This window comes from Castanea sativa, chromosome 7, assembly GCF_040712315.1.
Source record: "Castanea sativa cultivar Marrone di Chiusa Pesio chromosome 7, ASM4071231v1".
Taxonomy (NCBI): Eukaryota; Viridiplantae; Streptophyta; class Magnoliopsida; order Fagales; family Fagaceae; genus Castanea; species Castanea sativa.
Window position 1 is genome coordinate 30,438,934 of NC_134019.1, and position 9,467 is coordinate 30,448,400.

Below are 9,467 nucleotides of genomic sequence, written 5' to 3' on the forward strand. Positions count from 1 at the left end.
CAAAATTGGCAAATGCAACTGCTCTACGAGCAAGGGCATAAGCAAGTTTATTCCCCTCTCTCTTAACATGACAAAAACTATAATCAACATTAGAAACTAAACTATGTATTTCAACAATGACATAACCAAACATAGTCCTTGAAGGCCTAGCGGCAACTAAAGCTTGGATAACCCGTAGGAATCACCCTCCACCACCATAGACTAAGACAAAGCTCCTTGGCAAAAACAATGGCTCTACTAGCAGCTAGAGCCTCCGCCATGTCCACAGAACTTGGGTGCCTAATTTTTTTGGCTCAAAGCACCAATGACCAATCCCACCAAATCCCTAATAACCACTCCTAGACCTGCACGAGCCTGCTCCTCAAATAAAGTACCATCAAAGTTGATTTTATACATATCAGAGGCCGGAGGTTTCCACTGAGAATCACTACTACGAACAACCATCCGAGGAACCTTTTTATGCACATCATGGAACTCTTTTAGCAGATCAGAAGCACACCGACACACCTCCCCAACCCCCTAAGCCTGTTGCCGCAACCTAACCTTGTTTTGACGCTCCCACATGCACCATGCAACCATGATGAAATGCTCCACTAGCCTAGGAGAAGCCTCTTTACTCAAAAACAAAAAGGCATCAACAAAACTGGAAAAATGCTTGGAATGCATAAAAGAAAAACTCTTATTAGACATCCAAATAGCCTTCATCGAGTCACATAACCACAAAGCATGGAGACTATCCTCGTTGGACTTACGGCAGAGCTTACACAGCCCGCCAGCAGCCACATTCCACTTCAACAGATTGAGCTTGGTAGGTAGCGCCTTTCAGACCACTCTCCAAAGAAAACGGTGAACCTTCGGAGGAACCCGGAGCTTCCAAATACCGTTCCACAACCCTTTGCCTCCCTCCACCATCAAATAACTTGGCAGAGCCTGTCTACTAATCTCACCACATAACCGATAAGCACTCCGAACCGAGTACATTCCATCAAATGTCAAAGGCCAAACCAACATGTCCACATCCACAACCTAACTAACATGTGTCGAGGGTTCTTTTTACGTTTCTTGTACCTTAGACACGCATTTTGATGTTATTGGACAACGCTTGGTCTAGGCTTTTTCTAAGAAAGAAGTTGGGCCTGGCGCTCTGCAGAATGGGCTCCAAAGTACCATTCTGCCGCTGCCAGTTTGTGCGCAAACATTGAGTCCAAGTCCAAGGGAAGACGCTACAAAATAGGCTTATTCCTTGTTTTGCCACAGAAGGAACTTTTCTCCAGTTTCTGCCGCAGAAAGAACTTTTCTTCAGTTTCTGCCGCAGGTCTAGCTTTTCTGCTGTGCAGTAAAATTGTCTGCGGTGCAGTAAAACCGTCTACTGTAAAGCCTTCTGCTATGCAATGAAGTTTTCTGCTGTGCATTAAAGCCGTCTGCTGTAAAGTCTTCTACTGTGTAATAGAGCTATCTGCTATGCATTAAAGCCGTCTGTTGAAAAGTCTTCTGCTGTGCAATAAAGCTGTCTGCTGTGCATTATAGTCGTCTACTGTAAAGCCTTCTGCTGAGCAATAAAGCTGTCTGTTGTGCATTAAAGTCTTCCGCCGTGTAGTAAAGCCTTCTAAAAGGTGAATGAATACTCTTCATTTTTTACTGTAAAAATATTTTTCTACTTCCTGCACATAAACAAATCCAAATCCCAAAGAAAATACCAATCAAGCAAATGTTAGCTTACATGGGTTAGCATATTTTCAAATATATAGATACACATATTCATAAATATACTTATACATATGCACATATACATCTATAAAATGCATTCTGCAGAACATGAGAAACAAGATATATGTAAATATATACTTATGTCAGGATAATGATTAGTTTGTGTTAAAAGTAAAACACATAATAACAAAAAAAGAAGAAAGCTTCGACAGAAAATGTTTAGCTAGTATAATAGCCAACATGGTAAATATAATAAAAGGGTGCTACAGCAGAATGACTAGTACAGCAAGTAAATATACTACAGCAAGACAACTGATACAGTAGACGTAATAAAAAACGTGCTACAACAAAATAACTAAATACAACAAATATAAGTTCTAATGAGTGAAATCAAATATATTTGCGGTCAAAATCAAATATTGAATCTTTCCATAGAATAAGTAAACCAAGAAAGAATCCAAACCCCAACTTAAACAACCTTGTCATAAGCTTCTGGCATCAAAGTTGTGCACTTTGGAGAATGGACCTAATTGGCTACTAGCTATTACTTTTGGAGACTTCAAAGAGTGGGTTTGCTAAGAGGGAAGGAAAAGATGATCTATTGATGCATGCCTCTATTACTGTCGTGCTTTCTCTCTTCTTCTTTTTTTACCACTTTCTTTCTTTCTCTCCGTTCTTTTTTCTCTTAGTTTCTTACTGCTCTCTTGCCGCAGGTTATTTTTCTCACTTGGGTCTTTTCTCTCAGGTGGTTCCTCTATTTGGTCTCCCTTTTTCATCCATAGCTACCTCCTCCTTTTATAGTGAGCTAATTCAATGGGATTTCTCTCTCTTACTCCTAGGGCTTCACCAATTGTTTTTGATTTGTTGTGGAAATCCCTTTAAGACTACCAACCAACCCATTGGTTGCCTCAACCACTATCATTGCTCAGTACATGTTTGCTGCACCACAACTCATTTCACAACAAAATTTTCTTTTGTTTGGTTTTGCTATATACCTCTATCTCTAAGTTCAAATAGATAAGGATTGGGCTACCTCACTACCTAGCTCTATGGCATGCATCAAATGGTCACAACCATCTACTACTTCTTTTGGATAAGATACCATCCCAGCAAGGTATACTCCTAAAAGAAGTCATGGCAAGAAACCAAATATAGACCCCCTTTTCCCCCCACCACCAAACCACACCCTCTGAATCCCTTTGACCGTGGATCCAACTCCCTTATATTGGCTGGGTACAAGTTGGTGGTACTCTGGCCCTTCTGTGCTTGCTCCATTGTCTTCCTTTTTTATCTCCTTTCACTCCCACGCTGTTTCTGCCGTAGCAAATTAGTTTTGTTTCGTTCTGTTGCGTGTTTTTTGTCTTATTTCTTCATGCGTTTCCTGCTGCGTTTGTTGTTTTCTTTGGTTTGACTTTTCTTTCCTTCATGTGATTCCTGCTGCTGACACTTCTTGCCGTTCCTTATTTCTTTTTATCGTGCTTCTTCATATTAGCTTTCACACCTATCTTTTTTATACAAAATGATTTAGGCCTTTGTGGGCCAAATAATGTTGACTGGATCAAAAGGGTCTTGGGCCCAATTTATCTTCATCTGCCGAAGCCATTCTGCTGATGAACTGTATTCTATGGCAGATTTGTATTCTGCTGCAGATCGCTTTCCCTTGCATTTCTTCCTTTAGACCTCTCTTGCTTTTTGGTATTCTTGGTGCGCCTTGCTTTTCATTGGGCTTTCCTCCATATGAGTTTTTTTGGGTGCGGATTCAAAAAATGGGCATCAACAACATGAATACCTTTTATAACAGCAGCCTCCCAAGGATAAAAATTGCGGTCTATTAGCTCCTCATCCCACCTCCTAGAACCGAGCAGAAAAAATTCTTGGACCACCTAAAGGGGCTGATCCCACTGGGGCGAAATCACACAGCCACCACCTTCAGACAGCAGCCAACAATGCTGCCAAATGGATATATCTTTCCCATTGCCCACCCGCCAACGAGCACCCCTTAACACCCTCTCTCGGGCTTGCAAAATACTCCGCCAAGAAAAGGAACATCTAGGAGATTCTTTAGCATCAAAGATATTGCCAGACTGAAAATATTTAGCCCGAAATACTTATAGACCAAAGACTTCCTGTCATGAAACAAACGCCAAACTTGCTTACCTAGCATAGCATCATTGAACATCCGAACCCAGTGAATTTTCCTAAAAAAGGGGGTTTCAGTTTGGGTTGATAGTTTTCAAAGTCATCTCTAGCTCTCAACCAATAAACCAAGAAACTTGTTCATGTGGCAAAGGTGCATGTACAAAATAGTTATGAAAAACAATGAAATAATTTAGATAGAAATAATATAATGGATTTCGACTTAAAACTCATGCTATAAGTAATAAATTTTTTGAAAAATTCGACTTATATTTTGTGCAAATTTCTTTTAGTTCTTTACAAATGCCTAATATCCAAACTGATATATAAAACAGAAAGTGTTTCCGACAAATGCCTTTAAAGTTCAAGCACCAGCAAAGTTGTATTTAGCTGTAGTATCTATCTAATTGCTCAATATTTTATTTCTAATAATTGACTGACTAAACTGATTTATCAGATAGGTGAAGATCCTCATGTATTACATATATTTTTTTTAGTAAATTCATCTCTTATATTCAATCGTGGAAATACCAGTTGATGTGTTGGGGTGTGAATCAAAAGAAGCGAAAAACACTTGATACTTTCTTTACTTGATTTCATTTTTCTTATCCATACATGATAACCACTGATAACTAAATCAAAACATACTGCAGGTACAGTATTCACTATACAGGGCAACAAACATTTCGTCCATTACACACAAACTCGCACTCCCCAAAAAAAAAATCTGATGAAGGCTCTCCATAGGAAGCTAAATAGTTTAGAGATTTGGACGGCAAGTTGCTTACGGTTCTTAAAAATAAAAATTCATATAGCTCCTTTTGCTTCTTCTTCTCCTCCTTATTTTATTTTCTTTTAATGTCAACCTTGTTTCTGTTGACCTTACCAAGGTATGAATAGATCATGAGTCTACTGGAAGTTTAGAATTAGAACCCCTCCTAAATTGATTAAACAAATCTATGTTAGTAGTAGCTATTTGAAAAACTGAATATCCTAAAATAATGCAAGTGTCAAAAACATATATTTTCGACCACCGCAAAAGTTGTACTTAGCTGTAGTATCTATCAAATTGCTCAACATTATATATCCTAAATTGTTAAGACTACACAATATAAAGAGAGAGACTGAGAATAGTCAGTATATTGATATACATTTTCTATGTATAATACTTAGACTGTATAGTATGTGTGAAGTATAAGTAATATGAGTGTGTAAGTACAGTGCACTAGACCCAAGCCCAGTGGGCTAAACTAATGTATATACTAACAATAATAATTATAACTTATCGATATTGTCTAATTTTTTTCATAAAGGAGTCACTGAGATCAAATCCCTCTCTCACACTTGTTACAAGAAAAAAAATTGAATAAACTGATTTATCAGATAGGCGAAGATCTTCATCCATTTGTACATTCATATAGATAAATAGTATTTGATGTGTTGTTGTGTGTATCAAAATAAGCAAACTTATTGGTTTATGATAACCACTGAAAACGAAATCACAATAATACATGTACACTGTACCAACACACACAAGCAGGCAGGCAAATTTGATATGTTGGATAATTTGGATTGCAGAAAATGAAACATGTAACTAATGAAAAAAAGAATATATAATGAATGATGCAATTTCCTATAACTACATTACAATTATTGTTAAATGATAATGACAAAAATGCAATACTGTGAGGAGTGAAAATATACTCATCTTATTTAGTACCAAATTAAGCAAGAAAAAAAAAGTCTTAAAACTTGGAATTTAGGCCATCAAATTACATAAATAAACTACTCAAATGTTTTTTGGGCAACATTAACCTACATATTTTCACTAATTTTGCAATTCTTACAACTGCATACTAGTACATTATTTAAACCAAATTAATTTTAGGGAAATTTAGGAAAAATCAATGATAATTATAAGAGGACGAAGAGAGTTAGATGCACAGAATGATCATTTTCTTTAAGACGATATTTATCTCCACTCGATTGAGTTTACTAACGGATTGCTAGTAAATGTTTTTCAGGATACAATTAAACCAAGATTCTACAAGTAGCAAACTTGGAGAATTCTGTAAATTTCTATTTATGTTGTGCATAATCTATATTAAAAAGAAAAAGAAAACAATTTTTTATTTATAAAATAATGAAGAATTACCATTGAAAATGGAGTCTTTTGGCTAAAAATCGTAAAAAACGGAGTTTATTATTGTTATAGGTACTGTTCAAAGTTATTTAGCAAAATGAGAAAAGAGATTGAATTTCGGCAATGAGATTACCGAAATTCTTGTCCTGTCCTTACTTGCGAGCCTGCTCGTGAAGTGTCCAAAATGCTGAAATGAAAAACCAATTGTGGCAATGGCATTGCCGAAAATGGGAGGAAAAAAAAAATTTGTGGCAACCAAGTTGCCAAAAATGGAGGGGGCATCCACAACATTTTTCACCACAAATTACAGGTGGTTAGTTGTTATTGGTTCAAATTTGAACCTAACACTAAGATAACTTTTTTGCTCCAATAATAACAATAAGTAACAACTTGTCATTTATTATTTGTTGTAAAAATATTGTGAAAATGTTGTGGACGTATCATTTCTAAAAAAAATTGTGGTGCCGAAATAGAAGGAAAAGAAAAAAAAAAAAAAAAAAAGTGGCAATGTGGCAATGCCATTGCCGAAATAGAGGGAAATTTTTTTTTTTCCCTCTATTTCGGCAATGGCATTGCCACATTGCCACTTTTTTTTTTTTTTTTCTTTTCCTTCTATTTCAGCTCCACGATTTTTTTTGAAATGATACATTCACAACATTTTCACAATATTTTTATACCAAATCATAAATAGCAAGTTATTACTTATTGTTATTATTGGGGCAAAAAAGTTATCTTAGTGTTAGGTTCAAATTTGAACCAATAACAACTAACCACCTGTAATTTATTGTGAAAAATATTGTGGACGTAACATCTTTTTTTTTTCCCTCCATTTTCGGCAACTTGGTTGCCACAATTCTTTTTTTTTTTTTTTTCCCTCCCATTTTCGGCAATGCCATTGCCACAATTGGTTTTCCATTTCAATATTTTGGGCACTTCACGGGCAGGCAGGGCAGGACAAGAATTTCAGTAATGTCATTACCGAAATTCAATTTTCTCTCTCCCCTGACACATTCTACATTTTCTTGCAATTTCGGCAATACAGTTGCCGAAATTCAGTCTCTCTCATCATTTTGCCAAATAACTTTGAACAGTACCTATAACAATAATAAACTTCGTTTTTTGCAATTTTTAGCCAAAAGACTCAAATGCATCTTTGAAAAGTCACTTATGTTCGGACAAATACTTTAAAACTTTACCACTACTATCTAGTCGTCAGGGACACAAATAGGTTTATTTCCCTGTTTTCTTTTGCAAAATTCTTCATAAAAAAAACTTTCTGTAAGTATCACGCTTTAGCGAAAATGCATCTCACTCAAGTGAACTACCCTTCTTGCTCAAGCAAACTCTTAAACAACCGAAATAAAATCTAGACAAAATGTTGTCTATCCCTCGCTCATGCAAGATCCAAACAAGTTCACTTGTTCCTCACCTAAAGTAAGATTCTTAAACTCAATTTTATTTTACTTGAAATTACTCTCCATTATTCTAATATTCAAGTAGGATCCCTCTTTACTTATAACATGTATATGCAACAACTTTCCATTATCAAAGAATGCAGCTTGCTATCTTGGTTCCTAAACTGCAACCAGGGCGATTATAAGGAACATGCTTTGCAATTCCACCCCCCCCCCCCCCCCCCCCTTTTTCTTCCTGAAGTTGGGTACAAAGACACAATCTGGCCCTATTTGCAACAATTGAGTATTAAACAATGTCTTCATCTGTGGTCACTTTTCAATTTACTGCAACTATGACTAATAATCTATTAATTTAATCTATAACCCAAGTTTGGGAATCCCATTACAGAATATAAAATGGCTGTGCCATACTATAAAAACATTCTCATAAAGCTTTTTGGTGTCAATCTTTTCAATCTTTTTTGCTTTTGGCTGACAGTTACTGTCTTTAATCGACTTACATTTGAAGATACCCTCTAGCACAAGAAGAACACGAAATGTTTTCAGTTGAGAACCAATCAATCAATATAAAAGTATCAACATTGAGCTAAACCATATTTACCAATTCAGTGTGTCCCTGGATCAGAAACGACAAAGGGAAAACATTTTAAGGTTTTCATTTGTCACTACCATTGAAGATTCACCTCCTTTTCATTGGAATGCTAAATGAAAAATGGAAAAGCCTTTGGAAGAACTACAAGAGACAGACAAACAAGCTTTCAAGTTTCAACTAACTGAGAAATAAGAATACCTATGTCCAACAGAGAGTTATCACAATCTTTTTTTTCTTTTTCTTTTTTTAAGATATGATTTACAATTTTGAGGGAGAGGGAAAAAAACATCCCCTGCAATTCACTTAAAAAATTAGTACAAAGATGCTGAACTGAATGCATCTTCAAAAATTAGTTGGCAAGCAAATGGAACAAAAATTGGAGCAACAGAAAAATTCTCTAATCTTATGGATCTCTATTTTCTTTTTTGTTTAAATGTAAAATCTGAAGGAACATTTTGATAATCTTCTATCTAAAAAATCTCAATTACCTATCTAAAAAATGTTGACTAGAACAATGTTAGCTACCTCCTTCCAAAATCCACAAGAAGCCGACTCCTAATTGGTTTTGAACTGCACCAAACAACTAAATGCTCATAGAACAATCTTTAATCATGTAACTCATTTGCTCTTGTAGCCAATGCACTTCTTATATCAGAAGCCTTGCTCCCAATCAAATTCTCCTCCAACCCACCATAGTAGTCAGTGCTCCGATCACAGTCCCCCAACCCATCCCCCAAAGCCGTATAGTCCTCCCTCATAAGCAACGCATTGTGAAGCATGGAACAAGCGCCAATATAAGCAACAGCAATCTTAAACTCCTCCTCTACAGGCTTGCTCAGAACACCCCAATTCTTCAAACTAGCACTGGCTTTAAGCCCCAAAACGCGCATCAAACTATGCACCTTATTGAAATTCTCTTCACAAGAACCAGGCAAAGCTTCCGCATAAGGTACCATTAACCAAGGAAGCAAAGGGTACCCTCTATTTCCAACTAAATATTGATTCACAGCTACACCATTTACATTCACTGGTGGTGAATTCAATAACCTTCCTTCTTCAACATCCTTACACAAAGTCGATGACTTAAGAACCTTATAATCAGCCTTATCACCGCGATAGCCTGCGACAATGCTGAGGATTCGACAGGAGGAATCGACAACTATTTGAGCAGCAATGCTATGTTCTTCAATTTCATCATTGTTCTTGACAACCTTGAACCTTGTACACTCTAGTACACCACAACAATTTGGCAATCCAGTGAGGGTTTGAAAGGCTGTGGACACGGATTCAAGCTCGTTTGGGGTAGGGAAAGTGACCCAGAATCGAAAATCGGTGCAAAGAACACGGCATAATTGTTTGGTACAGAATTTCGCTACTGACTCGGAGACACCGAATCGGTTAGATATTTCGGGGTAATCGGACCCAGTGGCCAAGCGATACAGACCGAGACCCAGACGAAGCTCGGCGGAGAGGT